Source organism: Pithys albifrons, chromosome 4 (genome assembly GCF_047495875.1).
Source record: "Pithys albifrons albifrons isolate INPA30051 chromosome 4, PitAlb_v1, whole genome shotgun sequence".
NCBI lineage: Eukaryota > Metazoa > Chordata > Aves > Passeriformes > Thamnophilidae > Pithys > Pithys albifrons.
The window spans coordinates 67538334-67557724 of record NC_092461.1 but is presented as its reverse complement, the minus strand read 5'-3'; the positions used below and the strand labels follow the sequence as shown (position 1 = coordinate 67557724).

The 19391-nt window shown below is 41.5% G+C and overlaps 1 protein-coding gene across 2 annotated transcripts in view; it reads left to right on the top strand.

Annotated features, from left to right (window-relative positions):
- The first annotated feature begins 645 nt into the window (after nucleotides 1-645).
- Nucleotides 646-19391, top strand: part of FAM110B (family with sequence similarity 110 member B) — a 114984-nt gene continuing 96238 nt past the window's right edge. For both annotated transcript variants that reach the window (XM_071553103.1, XM_071553106.1), the window contains exon 1: nucleotides 646-741. The gene's annotated coding sequence lies outside the window, so the exon portion shown is untranslated. The remainder of the gene's footprint in view (nucleotides 742-19391) is intronic.

Here is a 19391-nt window from a genome sequence, read left to right as displayed (position 1 = left end):
TAGAACAATAGGCAAACGAGTGGCAACGTTTGAAAGAAGATCTGGGACCTACCACAGACAATGGGGTAAAGGTGTACCTGAAACTCGTTTTTCAATAGTTCTTGGTAGCTGCCAAGCACGGAACGCTAAGAAATGAGTTTTCAGGATCCCATCTACCCCGAGCAATAAAAAACCCACCCTTAATTTAACAGGAGTCACCAGTCACCTCCTGAGGCATAAACAGGCAGCTGAAGCGCCGCGCGTAGGCTGACTTCAGTGCTGGATGCCGAGCAGCGTTTGGCACAGGTGGAGGGGTTTTCATCACAGACCCAAATTAACTTCAGTGAAGTTACTCCGTGTCTGCCAGTGCCGGAGGAACAATCTTCGCGTGGGAGAAGCGCCCGGCCTGCCACCCGCCGCTCTCCCCTCCCGGCGCCGCTCGGCCGAACAAAGGCGGCAGCGGCGGGTCCCCTTTGTGTGGCGCGGGCAGGAGAAGGGGCGAGCCCGTCCGGAGCTCCCCGCCCCGCCAGCCCGGCTGCGCTCGGCGGCGAGCCGGGAGGAAGCGCCGTCTGCACGCCGGGCGAGCGGCTGCGAGCGGCTCGGTCCCGCCCCGGCCCCGCCTCCGCCCCTCCAGCGCCGAACCTCCGCCTCCTCCACCTCCTCCTCGCGGCGGCGGCGGCTTTCTCGGCCCCGGCTCCGTGCTCTGCTGCGCGGCTTCGCCCCGCTGCTCTCCGGAAGGCTCCCGCGCCGCTGCCCAGGACGGTAAGGGCGGCGACAGCGCCGGCCGAGGCTGAACGCGGCGCGGTCTCGCAGCGGTGCCCGCGCTGCCGGGGGTGGCCCGAGGGACGGGGGCGGGCGGGACCCCCCACGCCCGCCCGGCTGGCGTCTGGCGAAGGGGCTACAGCGCGGGCGGCTGCGGGGCTGGTGGCGGCGACGGGCGGGGGGCTCACCCCGCCGGGCGTTGCGGCAGGAGCCGCCCAGCCCAGCTCAGCCCTGCCTCGCCGCCGGGGGTCGGAGGGCGGGCGGCTCCCTCCGGGGACCTAGAGAAGCCCGGGGGAGTGGGTGCCACGGGTGGGTGCCCCGCCGGCCGGGCCGGCTTCGCCTCCGCCCCCGAGGAAGGCGGCTCCGACCCCCAGCTGGCGAGCGGCTCCGCAGCACAGCGCGTATAGCGTTTTGCCTGCTCTGAAGTGCCTCATTTATATCAGGGAAAAACATGGCCCAGGAGAAAGCCGCTGGAAGCGATAGCTGTTGAACTCCTCTGCGTTGTTTCCCCGGGTCGGTGCGAAGTGAGAACTTCCTCCCGGGATGTCCTCTCGGGGGATGCGGGGCTGAGCACATGGCTGGGCTGCCTCCCCTGGGTCTGCCCCGCATCTGTCACAGCACCGCCCGCCACGGGGCCTGCCGGCGCCTGCTCTGCTTTCAGAGTGCTAATCTGACCTCAAGAAAACTTTAGCTGGGCTAGGGGAGAGGCTCATCCAAAGGTAATTAACCTAAACCTGCTGAGGTTTCTTTCCTTCTCTTCTTCCTTCCCTTGCTCAGACAAGACATCCGTGAAAAGGAATGGAATTATTTGTGTCCAAGGGTTCAGTGTATGTGGCAGCTCATAGTGCAGAGAGGGTTAAAACTTTCAAAGACCTGGCACTGGCAAATTAACATCTCCAGTGAATCATACTATTAACTTCTTTAAACTTCAATTTTTATGGTTATTAGCATGTTGATCCTTGCTTTTGTTTAAAGGCTGCAAATACTGTGTTCAGATATTTAAGGGTGAAATGTCTCCGTTGTGCTTGAAATGGCAATCCTTTTGTGTTTTGTAAGCAGCAAGACAACTTTATCTTTAATGTAGACCTTTTTATCACTGAGCTGTAAATACTTGCGCTGTTTGTAAATACTTGGAGTTTGTAAATCTGCTACTGATTTGTTGGTTGGCTTTACAAAGGTCACTTTAGTTCATCAAATGCAAGCATTTTTTGGTAAAATGTCACAAATGTCACATTTGTACTTATGAGCCAGACTTTATAAAGTAACTATTCCTTGGTTCTGCATGCAAAGCCTACTGGCCGATCTTGGTGGGTGGTGTGCAGGAGGTGTGCAGCTTGGCTTACGTCTAATGTTAAGTGTCCTACTTATTTAAAAATGTTTAGGGCTCTAAAAGGGTCAGTGTAACCATACCACACATGTGCTCAACTGACCTGGAATTAACAAGATAAAACACTTTTAAGCGTTTATGGAGTAAAAGGTAGGGTGTTACTTCCTTGTGTGTGGCTAACAGTGAGTTGCTTTTGCAAAGCATCCAATGCTATGCTTCCCGATTCGGAGGGTGGCAGAACTCCCACCCTGCTGCTGCAAAGGCTTGGCTTAAGCTGGTGAGACGGGTCACGAGAGCAGAAGGCACCAGCAAGCAGTGTGAAGGTGCTCCGTGGAGAGATGAACACAACGATGACGGTGGCCAAGGGAGATGGGTGCAGAGACCACCATCAGTCCTTTAAGGATGGCGGGCAGCCCTTGCCATGCTGTGGGGCTGTTGGAGCTGAAAGAGCTGTGTGCCCTTTCAGGGCCCCCACTTTGTGTGGGTTAGTAACAGCATGTCAGTTGATAGTTCGTGCTGCAGCACTGAGTTTCCCCTCTGGGTTTCAGGAGGCAGCAGGCAGGTGCCTGTGCACCATGGGGTAGATGCAGGTATACCAGGAATGTGGTGGTTAGTGTGATTTACTGCCTCGATGGGACTGATAGGCTGTGCCAGCAAGCTCACTTCCTTGCGCAGAAGGCCAGACTGCCTTCATGCCAGTGCATCCATGTTAAGAAAATTGTGTCACAGGCTAAAGTTGAGAGGGAATTGGTGTTTTCCAGATTCACATGGAGATCGTTCACTGTCACTTTGCTAGAGAGGTTCTTTTTGTGTCCCGCTGTAGCACTTGGCCACCAGCATCCGACTTCTCTGCTCCTTACAGGCTTGTGGTGGGCATGGTGAAGATCTCAAATTGTTGCTGGAGGCATTTAATATATTGGTGCAGTCTTCCACTGGATTGGAGATGGTTTTCATGCTGTGCTTAAAAGTCTGGAGGGCTAAGGTTGATTTACTGAGGCAAAACTCAGTCAAATTATAGAATGCAGCCTTGCAAACATGTTATGGTTGCTCGGAGCTATGGAGCAACTTTTAGGTACTGTGCTGGTGTACAAAGGGAAGGTGTTTCTCAAATGTACTTTGTTAGGTACATTTTCCAGTGCTGACCAGTTAGGTTGAAAGTTGGTACACTGAATTTTGGCCTTTAATTGTAGTGGAATGAAGAGTAAATGAAGGCTTATGTTTACAGCCTGCCCAGAACTAGAGGGTGTATCTTTAAATTCTGGATTATCTCTGGTGTCTCACTGGCTGACAATGTGTCTTGCTTTCCACTGTTAGATTACGACTCTGTTCCATAAAGCCTTAAGAACATGTGTTGATTAACCACAAGTTAATAATTCTGAATTAAACTGAAGGGTAAGTATATGTCAGCTATGAAGTGTTTTTGTTTCAAGGAAGTTTTATTTTAGAGGGCAAGTTCTGAGAAGTTACAAGAACCAGTTTGTGTTGTCCACGGGGCTGAATACCTGAAGGAATTGAAGATTTAAACAGGAAAAGAAAAAGACAAAAGAGTAGGCTTGGACTGTCTTAAATGGAAGGTACAATGGCTGCTTGGAAACTGCATTTTAAGGAGGAGGAAAAGCTTGCCAAGAGTAGCTGTGGACCTTGCTGTGAGAATCAGATACTGCAAGTTACCAGAAAACCTAAAGGAATGAAGAGAAGGAGGGGATTGATTGTTGGAGAGCAGAAACTGCAGGAATAGCATGTGAATTGCCAAAAGCTAGAGGATGAAGAAATTTGAGATGAAGAAGGGGTAAAAAGTAAAAAGAGGAGGAGAAAAGAACTTGGTTATGTTGTTGTGAGGATCAGGCTGTAGTTGAAAAATATATCTGATACCTCTAAAAATAGCAGTTTTAACCAGTTTTAGATAAGGATGAGGATGTCAACAGGAGAGAAAGATAGGGTAGAAATGAAAAATCCATGGAAATGATCAGAATAAGCATCTTATACCTGCTTCCAGATTCCAAACTAAGTCAGTAAAGGGTCTCTGCTTTGAGGATCTGAGAGATTTGGCACAGAACACTGGAGCCAGGTTAAAAGAAATGGGTTTTCTTGTTACTTAGCAGGTTGAATGTAGCAGTTGTAACAGCAATATAGCAAAAGATCTATACACCTGTTTCTTTTAAAAGAGGGGAATGAAATCTTGAAACCTTTTACTCTAGTCTCAATAGTGTTCAAGGATTTAGAACAAATTTGGAATGGAAAAAGTAATTAAGTATACAAAGATAAGTGGAAAACAGGATAAAATGCATCATGGATTTGCCACAATTAGGTCACGGAAGACTAAAGTCATATTATTACTGGTTAAAGAGTGAATGTTATAGACAAAAGGAGCAGAAGGCGTCAGTTCGATGTCTACACACCACGGCAGGCACAAGACCGAAAATAAACTGGAAGTGCGAGGCTTGGCTGAATAACGGTGAGGTGTCTCCTGAAGGAGAAATTGTGACTCTGTCTGCGTGAATAAAGGAATTACTGATCTAGATCAGTGTTAGTGGAGAGCTGGTCTCTTTAGCATACTGGCTGAGATAACTGTGTGGAAAGGACAGTTGCTGATGAGACAAAGTTAGGAAGCGTCTGCTGTGAGGTGGATTGGATTACTGCACAGGAAGAATTGAATGTCTGTGATGATTGAAGCAATAGGAATGACAGGAAGTTAAATAGCTCTAAAAGCGAAGTTATCTACTGAGTGATTATTAACAACACATCTGCCATTGGCTGGCAGGTCATCCCTTAAAACAGGCTTGGAGGAAAAGGCAGGATTGCCATAGTCAAACAGGGATGACTCATATGATGCTGAATGTGAAATGGAAGCAAATGTGATCCTCAGTGAGAGCTCTTCAGTGAAGATAGGTATTAGGGAGACTTCATGTCAAATACTGTACATAGTTCTGGGCGCTTATGTACAGAAAATATTAAATTCTAGTGGAACAGGTTCAGGACATCCAGACTACAAAGGTTATTCAGTATGAACAGTCTGGAGTTAAGTGAGAGACCAAAACTTAAGGTACTCTGGCTTTTGTGGCTTAGTAATGGCAGAGATTGTAGATAGCAGCTGCTTATAAATTCCCTGTGGCAGATTCTTTGAGAAGAGGAAGGGTCATAAACTGAAGGTTTGTTCTATGATTTTGGATTAAAAACTTGATGTACAGAAGGATGATTTGATGGCCTGCTGAATGAGTGTTAGAATAATGTACATGGGGCATTGAAAAGGAATTTCCTAACTGCCAGATTTTGGATGCCTTCCTAGCTGTATGTCTCCTAAGTCCCAGCTAAGTGTTGAAATTTGCATGTAACTTTTAAGGAACTGAGCAATTCAGGTAACGGAAGCTACCATATTTTATGCTTTGGTCTTCACAGGTAACTGAAAGAAATAGAAGTCTCTTCAGTAAAGGAGGTGCGAACAAAACCACTTATTTTTGGGGAGTGTATGTTGTCCTGTCACTTCATGGTGACTGGAATTTATGTCAAGTGAAAATACTCACCTATGACATTAGTAGCTGCTGCTTTTTTTTTCTTTTTAGTACGTAATGGAGTGGAATCAAGCTTAACTCATAAAATATTAAAGATAATCACACGTTAATATGTGTGGGACAGAAAATGCATAAATGAACATGCAGGCTGGAGGTCAGATTGACTGACTTGAACCTATAAATAAATAAAAGCTTTATGCTGTCCTGTTGAGTGTGTGCCCATATTTTTCCTCTGTTTGATTTCATGCCCTCTGGTCTTAGGAGTGTTTCATGGCACCAGGTGCATCCTCTTGTTGAGGACTGTGCTCCTGGGAGTAGGAGTGGGGTGCACTTGGGCAGAGCCTTGTGCAGTGCTGTTGAAGACCCACGGAAGGTTGTCTGCTTGTTTGTGGCTTCGTTTTGCAGGTCAGTACCTGACCCAGGTGCTGGTGCTGAACTATACAAAGGCACAACTTAACTCTTGGGAAGAAATTGAGGTATGAGCTGTTCCAGTTGAGATGCTTTTTGTAGTATCACTGTTGAAGATGGGACAGTACACACCAAAGAGGCATGAGCCCCCTAGATAGTGTAAAGATGGCATGTGTGATTTGAATGCTACACCATGTTGGATTAGTTTGATCTTTGTTATTGCATCAGAGTCTGTACATAAGCTCTCCTGTAGCAGGGCTTTGTATGACCAGTGAAACTGCTGGAAGTTGCAAGATGACTCTTCAAAAAGAAAGAAGAATGTATGTCATCTGTGTGGATGTATTTTGAGAAGAACCATTGAAAAAATAAAGTGCTTTGAGTGTATTTGTACAGCAAAGCAGGATCAGTGTTCTGATATTGCTTTATGTCTATTTATTTCAAATTTATAAGGGAGGGGGCCTTACTTCCTTAGAAATAATCCAGTTGCAAACTCCTTTGCAGCATAATTTATTAAAAATCTGAACTGTTGAATTTTAAGTGTTTGCTTTGAAATGCACATGTGTTTTTTCATTAAAGAGGAACTGTATAATGAGCTCAATGTGTTGGGATCCCCCATAGGAAGTAATTGTGAAGACATTTTGTTGAACTCTCAGAAGAATAATTTAGCAATCCCAGAGAAAATTGAATTTATTGTCCTGATAGCTTTTAGCATGCATTATTAGGCTATTCGCTTATTGTGATTTTCCGTTTCCTCCTACTGTTCTTTTGTGTGAGTGTTGGATGTATCATGAAAAGAGGTGAGAGTAGGTCTACACTTGGCATTTCTATAACATCTTTCACTTGACAGTTTTCAAGTTCCAACTATTAATGGATGAGGTGGAAAAGTTATTTCATATTTACAAGAAGTGCGGTCCCGTTGTGTAAAGGTGAGCACTCTGGACTCTGAGTCCCAAGGACCTGAGTTCGAGTCTCAGTGGGGACCGTCCCCTGGCAGTTCAATGCCTCCCTGCCATCCCATCCCGTCAGATCTCGGATGCTCAGCAGGGTCAGCCCCAGTTAGTACCGGGTGCTGTGACAGTCCCGAGGACTTCCCTGTCACTGTCCAAGCTCGCTTGGCCGTGGCAGATGGACCTTAGGACTTAAACGGTGGGGCCAGTTCTGTGCACGCTGTGCCTCACCTAAAAATCCACTGTGCAGGCTGGAAGGGCATACCCATGTGGGGAGAGCCTTTCCAAATCTTCACGAATTTTGGCCATACATACATTTACAAGAGAGAGATTCAACCTAACTTCAATCAATCTTTGACAAATCAGAGATCAGAGCACTTATCTCCTGATACTTTGCTGTGTTCTTTAAAAACAAAATCACTCAAATAATTTTGTATTGCAATTTGAGGTCTTGGAAAAGTCTGCATTAAAAATGTGAGGAAATGTTTTAAGACTTTTTTGGACAGGGAAGATAACAGTGGAATCCAGTATTGTCTGCACCTCAAGCAAGTGGAAAGGAATATCCTTGTTAATAGGTCAAAGAACTGTGTTTGTGGTGAGCATGATCAGACTGGGAAGCAGAGTAATGGATTGGAGCAAGGTGTAAGTGTATAAGTGGTATAAGAGATGGAGGTAAAACCTTGAACATGCACAAGTTTAAGAGTACAAGAGAGACAATGTGCTTGAGAAAGTGAGAATTATGGAAAGACTGTGAGTGAACAAAATGGTGAAGTGGGGAATAAAGCAGAAAAGCTTATGTATTACACATGAACTTAGAATGCACTTTAACTTGTGTCCAAATTAAATTGGAAAGCTCATGTTTTATTCATCTCTGTGATCTGACTGTGGGATAGCTATTAACTGATTGGGTTGCACTGTTTAGAAAAGCACATTTTGAATAAAGAGAGGTTACAGGAGGGAAAGAGCCAAGCAGAACCTTAGAATAAAGTGCTGGAGAACCTTTTACATGTCTCTGTAAATTACATGGTGTCTTGCATAGTTCAAAAACAGGAAAGGAAAGGAAAGAAGAGTTGCTGACAGAAGAATGGGTAAAGAAAGTTCAACAGCCTTGCAGTGGTTTAGCTTTCAGATTTCCACGTGGTGGTTTTTTTTTTTGTGTAAATAGGAGATGGAGAAGTTGTGGTGTTGTGAAAGGACCATTAGTAAAAGAGTAATATTCCTCATCCAGTACCTCTATACAGTATTAGACAACTCTATTTTAAGTAACTACCAAAATTTCATGAGTGGACCCAGACCTTTGGATTTGTAATGACCTTTGTGTGTTGTCTTTCTGTATTTGACAAGATAATCTGTGCATGCTACTATGTGGGAGGTCAGGCAGCCACAAGAAATGAAACTGTCATGTATGTAGTTTAAATTAGCATGGAGGAGAATCATTTAAGTAATGGTTGCATAGAGCACTGATGAGATGATGATGATAATATACATTTTATTTGTAATTTATTTCATATGTATATGTATATATTAATGTTGCTGGGATCTCTTTGATAATGTTTGTTATTTATCTTCCTCTCTATCTCCAGTGGTTTTAGACCATTTTTTTAATCTGTTACTTAAGAACATCTTGCCACTACTCATGCAAGCATCTACTTCAAGACTACATTTTGAAAAATTCATTACTAACATTTGTAAATTACTCATGTAGGTACAAGTAGGTGACATGATAGATTTCACATGCATGTTGTGTTTAATGACAAGATTTACCTATTATTTTGGCTTTCTGAGCCTCAGTGTTACTGAATTATATTTTGAGTTCTCCCTGTTAGTTCTGGATATTGAATGATAATTGCATGAGTGTCACTCCTGAATGAAATTAAATGATAGGCAGGGTGAATGAGACTTGACAGGTTGCTTTTGCTCTGTTGGGATAGATGTTATTTTGTCACTGAAGACCACTTGTGGCTGTTGATCTTCTCTCTATATAATAAAACGATACAATATGTAGGGACTTAGTGGTAAATCAGTTAATTCCATTAATTAGTATCTGTTGATCAGACACTACCAGTTCTGCAACATGTGAAATTTCTGCAATGTGTTTGTACAAATGCTTGTGGACTGTTTGCAGATGTGCAGATCTGCTCACTCAGATTTCCTGCAAGGTATTCATACGTGCTTTGCTGAGGGATTTCAGATGTTTAAGCTAATTTTGTCTTTATTTATTGTTACTGTGCTATCTCTAGCTTGTATTGTTTGCTCTGTGAGTTTGAAGCTTACTCCTGTTGTAGTATTCAGTCCTATTTCATGCAAATGAAATGATGCTTATTAGGTCAAGCTTTAGAATTTCTAGCTGAAAAGAATCCCCCAAATCTTTGTGTATTTAAACCCACACATTTCAGGTCTTTTCTCCTAGCCTCCCTTTCCTTCTGTTTGATAGACTGTGAGGAAGAGGAGAAACAGACTCTAATGAAGAACAGTGTATAGGAATGCTCAGTGTTATCTCTTGAATTTGGTGAGAAAATGTTGGTTTTTTTCTCATCTTTGCTGTAGTCATTTGAGATATTTCCTTATGATTGTAATGAACAAAATAGTTTATTTAGAAAAAAAAACCTTGATTTTTTTCTGATGGCCTGTTTATTATAGCAAGTTTGTGCTATCACAGAATTTCTCTTTTAGGAATGAGATACCTTTTTTTTTCCTGTTAATTGAAAGATGATCAGTGTCATGTCTCTCTTCCTTTCCTCTCAATCCCCCTTAAAACAAAACAAAACCTTCAGTCCTTAAACAAAAGTGTCTTTGTTTCTACATTTGTTTTATGAAATTGCTTGAATCCTTTGGGAAAAGCTTTCCTCTCACAGGAAGAGAGGAAAAAAACCCACCCTCCTAAAGCCAAAAACAGCAAGCCTGCTACCAGACATTACTTTGTTTTGCTATCTGAATAGTAGCAGATTGTATGAAAGAAGCAATTTCTCATCTTAATGAATGAAATGCACACAAATAGACATATGGTTTTCTCTCAGCAAATGTAGAATTGGTAGCATTCAGGGCAAAAATTTGCTGCATACCTTTCTTGGAGCTTCTTTGCCCTATTGTAATTATTTGAGTGGAATTTTAAATGGGATATTTACAGCTCTGAGAGATGGGAGAACCAAGTGCTCTTTGGCCTTTCTGATTTTGTTTTATATTTTGATACCATTTTTTCCTAAAAGTCTCTTTGTTCTACGTCTTTGTGCTGTTCTGCTGCTGTGCTTCCACTTGTGAGGCCATCCATCCTGGTATACTGTCTGAATCACCCTCTCCTGATCTAGGAACCTGGCAACTGACAGGAAAGATGAGTTAAGTGAGAGATTGAACCAGAAAGACCAAGAATTACATGAAACGCTACACTGCTAATTTGTTTTCATGGGCTTTATCCAGAAACTATAGTAATGATCAGGAGTGCTGATGAGCTAGAACAAGGTTATTGCAGCAAATTTTTTCCCAAATGTCATAAAAATGCAAAATTGAGTCAGTGGCCTTCTGTTCTCGATCATGTGTATTATTGTGCAGGCTGGAGGGATCAAGGATGAAGGAAAACTTTGAATAAAAGCTGAATGTGAATGAAAAATAAGGAGACCTCCATTAACACCAGGAGGGAAGGGCTTATTTTCTGTAGAGTAGGAAACCAGATGCTGGACTAAAAGAATGATGTAGATCTGTCCTAGAGGACGTCTTCATAAGCATTAAATGGAGAATATGAAATATGGTAGCCTTCCTATGATCCAGTGGCACCTCACATCTTGGGCAGCTCTTGATCTTCCCTCTGTTGGTGCCTTGCATTGCCACTGTCCCCCTCCTTCCACAAAGCCCATGTTGTGTGAGCATTTATAGCACATGCTGGGCTTTGATGTGCGTGCAACTTGTGCAGTCATGGTAATTTTGGTACTGTGCAGCCATGAAACCGCTCTGTCCTCGTGACTGGCTTGTCCATAGTGTGGTGGTGAAACCTGCATGTTGTTTCCTGGACTTCTTTTTTTATATCTTAACCTTGTAGGTACACCTGCTGCTTGTCCTTCCAGTGCCTGGGAATAGAACTGTGCACCTCTGCAGTGCCTTCTGGAGTAACATCCATACGACTCATAAACAGACATGTGCAGAGATGATTATATGGATGTTCACCTTATATTTGAAACATTTTTAAGTGCTTTTCATGAAGACTAGACCAGAGAATTATAGGCTTTGGAGAGATAGAAGCTTATGCTTTGCTGGCTAAGCAGCATTAATGTTTTCATTACTTGGCCTAAAATGGAGTAGGCAGAAGCTGTAGAGAGAGGCCCTGTCCCCCAGCTATGCCAAGTTTAGTAAAAGATAGGATTTATCCTTCTAAACTTTCATTATCCAAGAACTGCTATGAATGTATCAAATGATGCTTTTTATATTGTTACAGTCAACTAATTTGATTTCCATATTACATCTGGATGAGTGTGGCTGAAAAGATTTTTGTATAAGGTGCCCTGCCCCAATATGAAATCAGATCCTCTCACTCCACCTCCTACGTGTATTATACTGCACTGTGTGGGCTGCACTGCTGAGCCAGAGAGTAGAGAGGAGTATTTGCCTCCTGCACTCTCATTACGGTCAATGCTAATCAAATGCTACTAATGACAGTAGGCTTTCTTTGCTGCTGAATAGCAGGATGGTATTATTTATTTTGGTCACAGAGGGTCAGCTGAGCTGTGGAGTGGCAGAGCTGCCCACCCTATAGGCCCATACTCACACTCGCAGTACCCTTCATTCCCATTTTGCTGTGGGGTCGAAACATGTTCTCCAAGAACACTGTTTTCTGTGGGTATTGCAACTGAGGTGGGACAAGGTGGAGGCTGGAAGGACGAAGACTGGTATCCAAAAAGCCCTTGCAGTGGGTGTATTGCAGCACTGCAGGCCAGTTGCCTGTTGCTGCAGTTTAAGCCTGAAGGAATTGCACCATGAGTTGGGCAGGAAGGCAAGGTGGCAGCTTGTATTCTGGCAGTTGTAATACAGATACTGTGTAATGCAGAGCTGGCTACTGTGAGGTTCCAGTCTTTCTCCTACGTCTTTCCCATGCCTAGAACTTCCACTAATTTAAAGCTGAATTTCTAATGAGAATCAAAACCTGTTCCTTAATCTATGTGATTTGCTTTCATGGAATACTTCATTCAACTTACTGCAAATTGTGAAAGCCATGTTAAATGTGAAAATTAAATCTGCTGTTTCTAACATTGAACTAGACTGAAGAGTGCCAGCAATCCCTGTAAAGGCCTCCTTCAATGAAATGTAATTTGGTATCATAATATACTGTGCTGAAAGGAAGAATAAAATAGTTCTTCACTTAGTTCTTTTTGCATTACAATTCTGGAGTTGGCAACAGTGGATTTCCCATTGTATCCTTAATACTTTCTCTTCATATTAGGCAATATATGGGAGACCAAACTTCTAAAATCCACTTTAAGTGTTGTTAAAATAACTGATATGTTGGAGTGGAGAAAATAGCCTCTTGTTTTTCTGTAGAACAGTCATATAAACACAACTTTTTTTATTTTCTTTCTTGCTTTTTTTGGTGTTGTTTTGCAGAGTTATGCAGAGCTTCACAGATATTCCTAGGCTGGGATTTTTCTAAAGTCAATATCAGAATTCACTTTTTCATACTTGCAAAGATCATTGTCTCTGACAATGAAATATATATCACTTCAGTTCTGTTTAACTTGTTCACTTAGTCAAACAGCTCTTAAAATTTTTGTCCATGATCAGCTAACCCATTGGCATGACAATGAAAGTGTAAACGGGAATATCAGAAATTCTGTGATCACCATTCTCGAAACTTCTCTGGCACCTCTAGTGAGTGTTCTCCAGGGATAAGGAAGAGGCAGAGAGTGGATATAGAGGAGGAAATTACAGTGATAGAGTATGGCTGAGTTAGTAGTGGCTGCTGTGCTTTGTACCTCTGAAGGCTCCTGAGAAAGGAGGGAGTGTGCCTTTGGGTTGTCCAGTGTCTTTCATTTGTTTAAATATTATTATGTCTCTGATCACAGCTTCACAGCCTTTGGCAATTTAAAGTATAGGAGAACTTCTTTTCCCTGCTGAGAAATTAAAGGACATACCTGCTTAATTGTTCTCAATTACATGATGGTTTTGATTTTAACCAGTTCTTTTCTGACTTGGGAAGAAGAGGGATATATTCTGCATGGAAACTATCCACAACTTTCTCAGATGATTTAATAGCACATTTCTAAACAACTGAATTATCTTGGTTTATATAGTTAGTCTGCAGCTTGAATAAATAGAAATGTAAAGTGACATAAAATTAAGATATCTTGTTTATTATGTTGTCTGCTCATAAAATACATCCAACTATTCACAAGGGAAAATATTCTTCAGGAAGAGATTCAAATTAAGTACTGCCTTACTGTCCCTATTACTTTTCTGTTTGTTGTCTTAAATTCTTTTCAATTACTTTTTTTTTCCTTCTCACAGTCTCTAGGATGTGTATTTGAGCTAACCATTAATTCCTCATTTTTGCTGTCTGTAGTACTTTTACATTTATACTAATGTATGTAGATGAACAGGTCAGGACTTTACCTATATAATAAAAGTGACTTAATTTACTCCTATGTACAAGCCAGCATGTAAATATTTAAATAAAAAGGCAGAAGAACAGATGACCTGGTGCCTGGTACAGTAATTGTAACTGGAGACTGATACTTGTGCAAGGAGGGCAGCTATCAAAATAGCCATCATCTGATGCTGCTTTTTCCCCCATCCCTACTGTGAGCACAGCTTGTGGAGACACACCTGCAGCGAGGTGGAGGACAAGTGCCTGCTTGGGGCAGAGTCTTTCCTCAGTCCTTCATTCCATCTTGGAGGCAGGATGCATATGTTGGGTTTAGCCTGGCAATAGCATGCCCCCCACAGCCATGCTCCCCAATGTCCTTGAGAAGAGGCAGCCCCTGGAAAGCACAGAACCTCCCTGCTGTGCCCCAAGTTCAGGCTTCCTGCAGTAGCCCACAGTTCATGGCCTGACCTGCCTGTCTCCTGGAATTGGGGCATGGCTGGCCTCTGGGTTAGACTATTGGATCTGTCTTGGCATCCCTCCTTAATCCTTTGGTGTGCCATACATCTGATTCTGTGAGGGGTACTTGACAGGAGAACCACAGCTGATAGGGCAGGAGTCCAACCAGGCAGTGCACTTGCAGGTCATAGTCAAGGTTTTGCATCTTAAGTAGAGAAAAATAGCATTTCCTTCACGTAAAACACTATGAGAATAGGCAAAATGTACATTCATGATATGGGGAAAAAGAGTTGACAGAGGAGCTCTGGTTTGCACCACTGACTAATGGGATCTGCGGCATTTTTCAACAAGAATCAGCAAACATTGTGTGGATGTCTGCAGGTAATTTGGAGTCATCTTCAATGTAAAAGACTGAATCCTCCTCTCCTGCCCTTAGTATTTTTCTGTAACATGATGGTGTCCACATGTGTACATGCACAAATAACATTCTTTGTTTAAAATCCTAAATGCTTCTGTAGGGACCTGATCTAATCTACATGAGCTTTCCCTTTCTGCAGCTGCCTTGGACTGAATCTGAGGAAGGAGTTACAGTACATGGTCTACATCCAAAGGAGAAGCCTTGCTCCTCTGAGGACTGTTAGCTATGGCAAGAACGTAGTCCTTGGTGAGAGGGCTGGGCTCAAATTCATATCCTGCTCTGTGCTTTGAAAGGTTGTCCACAAGTCCTCAGCTATGACATTGCTGCCCCATATCTTCTGAGAGGTGCTGAACAGACTGGAGACAAGGCAGCATGAGGTGGGCACCCAGTGAAATGTATTCCTCAGGCCCTTTCTCCCAGGTTCTCTCCTAAAATATCTCGATGCTCTCAGTTAACTGTCAGGTCTCTGAATTGCATTGTCTGCAAACAGTTACTTTCTCGTAGTTCTTGCTGGTGGTGTAAGATAGCTTGGCAACGTCTGTGAGAAAGCGGTTATATGGGGAAGAGGTTATTCTGAGATTTTTGTCTTAACTGGAAAAACACCAAAAGCTGGGAAGTGCAAAATACATGTGCTTTTTTTTTAACTTGAAATTTCACACTGCTTTTCAAAATAAATTCTCCTGCCTTTAAAAGGGTGAGTCCTTGCTCCAAAGCAGTGATTCCCAAATGTTCATATCTGAGCCAAGAATAAGATCTTTTTGTGCAACCTCTTCAGAGTCTGCCTTTGAGAAAGAAAGAATTTAGTCTTCTTTTTGAGACTTTATTCTCTTTATAGAAGATAATGAGTTTGCTTTTCAAAGGAAAAGCTTGAGAATTGCAGTGAAGAGGTCTGTTGTATTTGGGCTTGATTTTATGCAGGATAAAGCTGTTTAGTATTTAATACAGTAAACTGTTTAAAAAGATAAGTTATATAATTACCATGAACTTTTAAATAACCATTAGTATTAGTACTTGATTGTCAGTAACAGCATGCTGTAATAATATTCAGAAATTAGCAGATCCACAAGAACTGTCTCAGTCTTTGCTCTTATTAAGCTGAAAATCAAGGCTGTGGCTTTATAAGTAGGAAAATGGTTGCAGATGTAGTCAGAGCTTTTTAAGATTTTTTTTGCCTTTTTGTTTATCCTTATTTGCATATCTTAATTATATAAACATCTTCAGTTTGGAAACTGAAATACTATTTTATTTCTCCAACTATCTTTTACTGTCAGCTCACTGAGTGCCGGTTTTTAACAGTTTGTTCACTTGCCTGTGACAGTTTCTACATAGTCAAATACGGCAGCTGATATCTGACTGCTTTAAAATAATATTGAATACTGTAAAATTGTTTATATACTTAGTGATGTGGTCCTGTAGATTCACTTCAAATGAACAAGCTTGCGTAGTGTATGGGAATAAGTAAATTCTCCCTTGCTCTCTGATAGCTGTTGCTGGACTGCAGTTAACTCTTCAGCAGGCAATAGAAGAACCTAGTGGTAGAATAAGTGGTATAAACCACTCCAGATAGCAATCACCTTGTCATATATTCTGGTGGGGAAGAGTCAGAAAATAGCCTGCAAACATTTCCACTTCCCATTGTTAAATTGTGGTTTTATTATTGTCAGTATTTGGCTCCTAATAGGGTAGATGATGAACCCAGTTTTTATGGGCATATCTCACCAAATTCAATTCTCCACTTTAAGAGAAAGAGTACCAAATGTAAGGAGATTGTCTCTTACTTCTTTGGTATTAAACTTTTATGACAAAATGACTTAGAACTAAAAGCAGTAGGTTTGGTCTCAGAGGAAAATGGAGACTTCTCAAAGCTGCTGCACTGGAAAGTATATTGGTCTCTGTGGTTCTCTTTTTATTGCACTCTATGCTAAACCTGTAATCACAGGATTTAGAAAATCCTCCCCATGCACTTTTTAGGAGTGACCCAGTGTTTCCATGAAACAAATGGATCTGTGGACTTCTGAATGTTCATTTAGCTCCCAGGTGCACCAGAAGAGCTCTCAAATAGAGACAGCAGGAATTCCTGAGGTCCAGAGGCCAGCTGGAAGTTTCCCACTGTATCTTGTATTGCCATGTTGTAGTACAAAAGTATCAGACGAGATTGTGTGAGGCCAAAGGAGATGATATTTAAAGATGATCTCGCTCTTTTACTAGTCATTTTGCAGCACCAGATAAATAATGTTATTAGTTAATTGTTAGGGAAATTTCTTCTGTTTGAAGGATTCTTCCTCCTCTTCAGTTTGTGAAGACCTTTACCAAGTGCGTAGACTTCACTGGTTAATCCAGGAATTTACACAAAGGTAGTGCAAAGTTCAGAGTAGTGGTGTGGTATGACTGTGTCAACTTGAATTGTTTAGTATGTTCATAACAGCAGGACTTTTTTTTCCCTCTTTTCTTGACCTTTTTGCTCACTGTCAATTCTGAGGAATGATGGGTTGTGCATGTGTCACGTCCAGGTATCATTCTGGCAAAATCACTCACAAGCTGATGGTGTGTGATTATTGCTTGTTTTTTGAAGAAGGCAGATACTCCACTTCCTAAGCCAAAAGGAAACTTTTCTCAGACAAAGCTTGATCTCTTTGTAAGCACTTTCAAATCCTGCCTGTGTGTTGCAGGTGCGTGCCCAGACCACATGCTGTCTGGTGACCGCTGCTTCTGTGAACAGAGGGATTAGAATAGAGTTTCAGCCTTAATCCTGAGTTTCCTGTGCAGATACACTTTACAGTCTTATTCCTGTTTAGTTGCCTGTGTGTTAAAGAGCATATTTTTATTTATACTCGCTCTCTTCCCTCAAAAAGGCACTAAGAGTGGTATTTCGATTGTTGTTGTTGCTGAACTATATAAAGATTTACGCCTTTTTTTTTCCTGGACTCTTCACAGGGCAGTAATTAGCCGTGCTATGCAAATTCTTGCAGAAAAATTAACTGGTTATCTGCTAATTAAAACTAAATGACAGCAATTTTACATTTAGGTTATTTTAAAGTATCTAAATGATTTAGTATATGAAGACTTAATTTTTTTCAATGTACGCCTCAGTCTCCTCTTTGTTACTTTTGAACTCTACAGTAAATATATATGTATGTTTTTCTGTACAGAATTATATGCTATAATTTAAAAAACCCCAAACAAACAAAAAAACCAACCAAATAAAAAAGAACCAAACAAAAACCCGCCACCAAAACAGGATTTGTCTTCCTGAGGGCTTGAACTGATCTTCAGAATTTTGTGAAATGGGAAAAATCATGTGTCCACTATTTTAGTGGTCTTGGTTTTTGTACTTTTATGATCCTTGCCGTTTCAGATGTGGTTTGCACAAATTGAACTGCATCTAAAATTTAATATGGGCCAGGACAAGGTCTTGGAACTAAATTTCTTCAGCAATATAGTTAATTTATCTAGAAGTTGGTAAAAGACTGTTTTCTCCTTATACAGTTTCTCTTGCTTATCCTTGAAAATTTTGTGTTTAGGGAGCTATTTAAATCATCTGTCATCATTAGTTAAAGCAGTAGCTAGCATACAAACTGGCGTAAGCAACAGGAAAATTAGTTTCTTGGTGCTCTAACAAATTTAAAGGAAATATTTTTGAATTGTGTAATAATGGCACGTGATAGATTTTTGATTAAAGAAAAAGTACTAGAAGCATATGTTTGTGGTGTGATAATGTTTTTTAAGGTTTTAATGTCTTAATTTCGGTTTCTTTACCAGTTTATTGGAAGACTTGGCTTGGGGCCCTGGTGAATCCTCTGACAGTTGTGTGAAAATCTAGTCAAAACTTCAGAGTTTTCAAAACCTCTAAGTCAGTAAGATGTCTGATGTGCAGATGGCGTTAATGTGTATGTGGATGCTACAAAAGTATAAATCCATGGTAAGACATACAGGAAAACGTGTAGAGGTAAATGAAGTTACAGGGCTGCTGGGAGAAATTTTAGATGTTGACAATTTCACTGATGTGTTTCTGCTAAATGATCGCCAGCATTCCCTCATTCTCTCTATGCAAAAAGGTACTTAAGTGAAAATTAAGCATATTAGGAGGAACCGCTGATTAGCTCTTGTGTCCCTTGTGAGGGAGTTGTGAACTTGCCCCACTGCATGGGGAGGGAAGGGAAAAAAGGGAATTCTTCCATCTCTGATCCATATATTTATAATCTGCTGTTGCCATTAATCAGAGGCCTGAAATATATTGGATTCTGCTTCAAAAAAGATTGAATATATGTTATTGTAGGAACAGTGGTTTAGGTAGTTTCGGCAGGAAAGCAGCTGTTGTATAAAAATGCCTGAATAAGTGCAGAGTTTTCCTTTGGTATGCCTTTAAGGCAAATAAATTTGCTTTCTATACAATTGTGCTGTTGTTTTTGTATTTTGGGGGTTTTTTCCAATTCTAATAGAAGCTCAGCAATAAGCCTTGAGCACAGAATAAATTCTTTATCCTGTCTGATTTGTGTGTATTTGTCTTTTAAATCTGTTTAACAAAGTAGTGCAACAAATTTGGGATTGGCAATGTGTTAATTAACTTTGTTAGAGGAGGCTGGGACAGAAAAATGGGGGAGTTCACGTTTTTTGCATTAGGTATGATGAGCTGACACAAAGATTAGCTGCATTGTGCATTTCTTTTCAAACAGCTCCTGACCTTATGAGTGCAAGGAAGTTGTTATCCAGCTGTAGCAGTATAAATTTGGCAAAGAAAATAAGCACACATTTTGTGCTGATTTTTATATTGGCAGAAGAATATTCTCAGCTCATAGACTTTCCTTTTACCTCTCATGAATTTAAAAATAATGTTGATTTAGTGCCAAGTGTCTGTTGTGATACATGCCCTTGTATTGCAGTTTAGTGCTTTTTATTGTTTGTTATGCCTTTATTTTTCTCTCTGGATCAGCTCTGACACTTATGATATGGAGGGCAGTTAATACCAGTAAATCAGGTAATGCTTGTAAAAGTTTCTGATACATTATGAAATATAAATTTT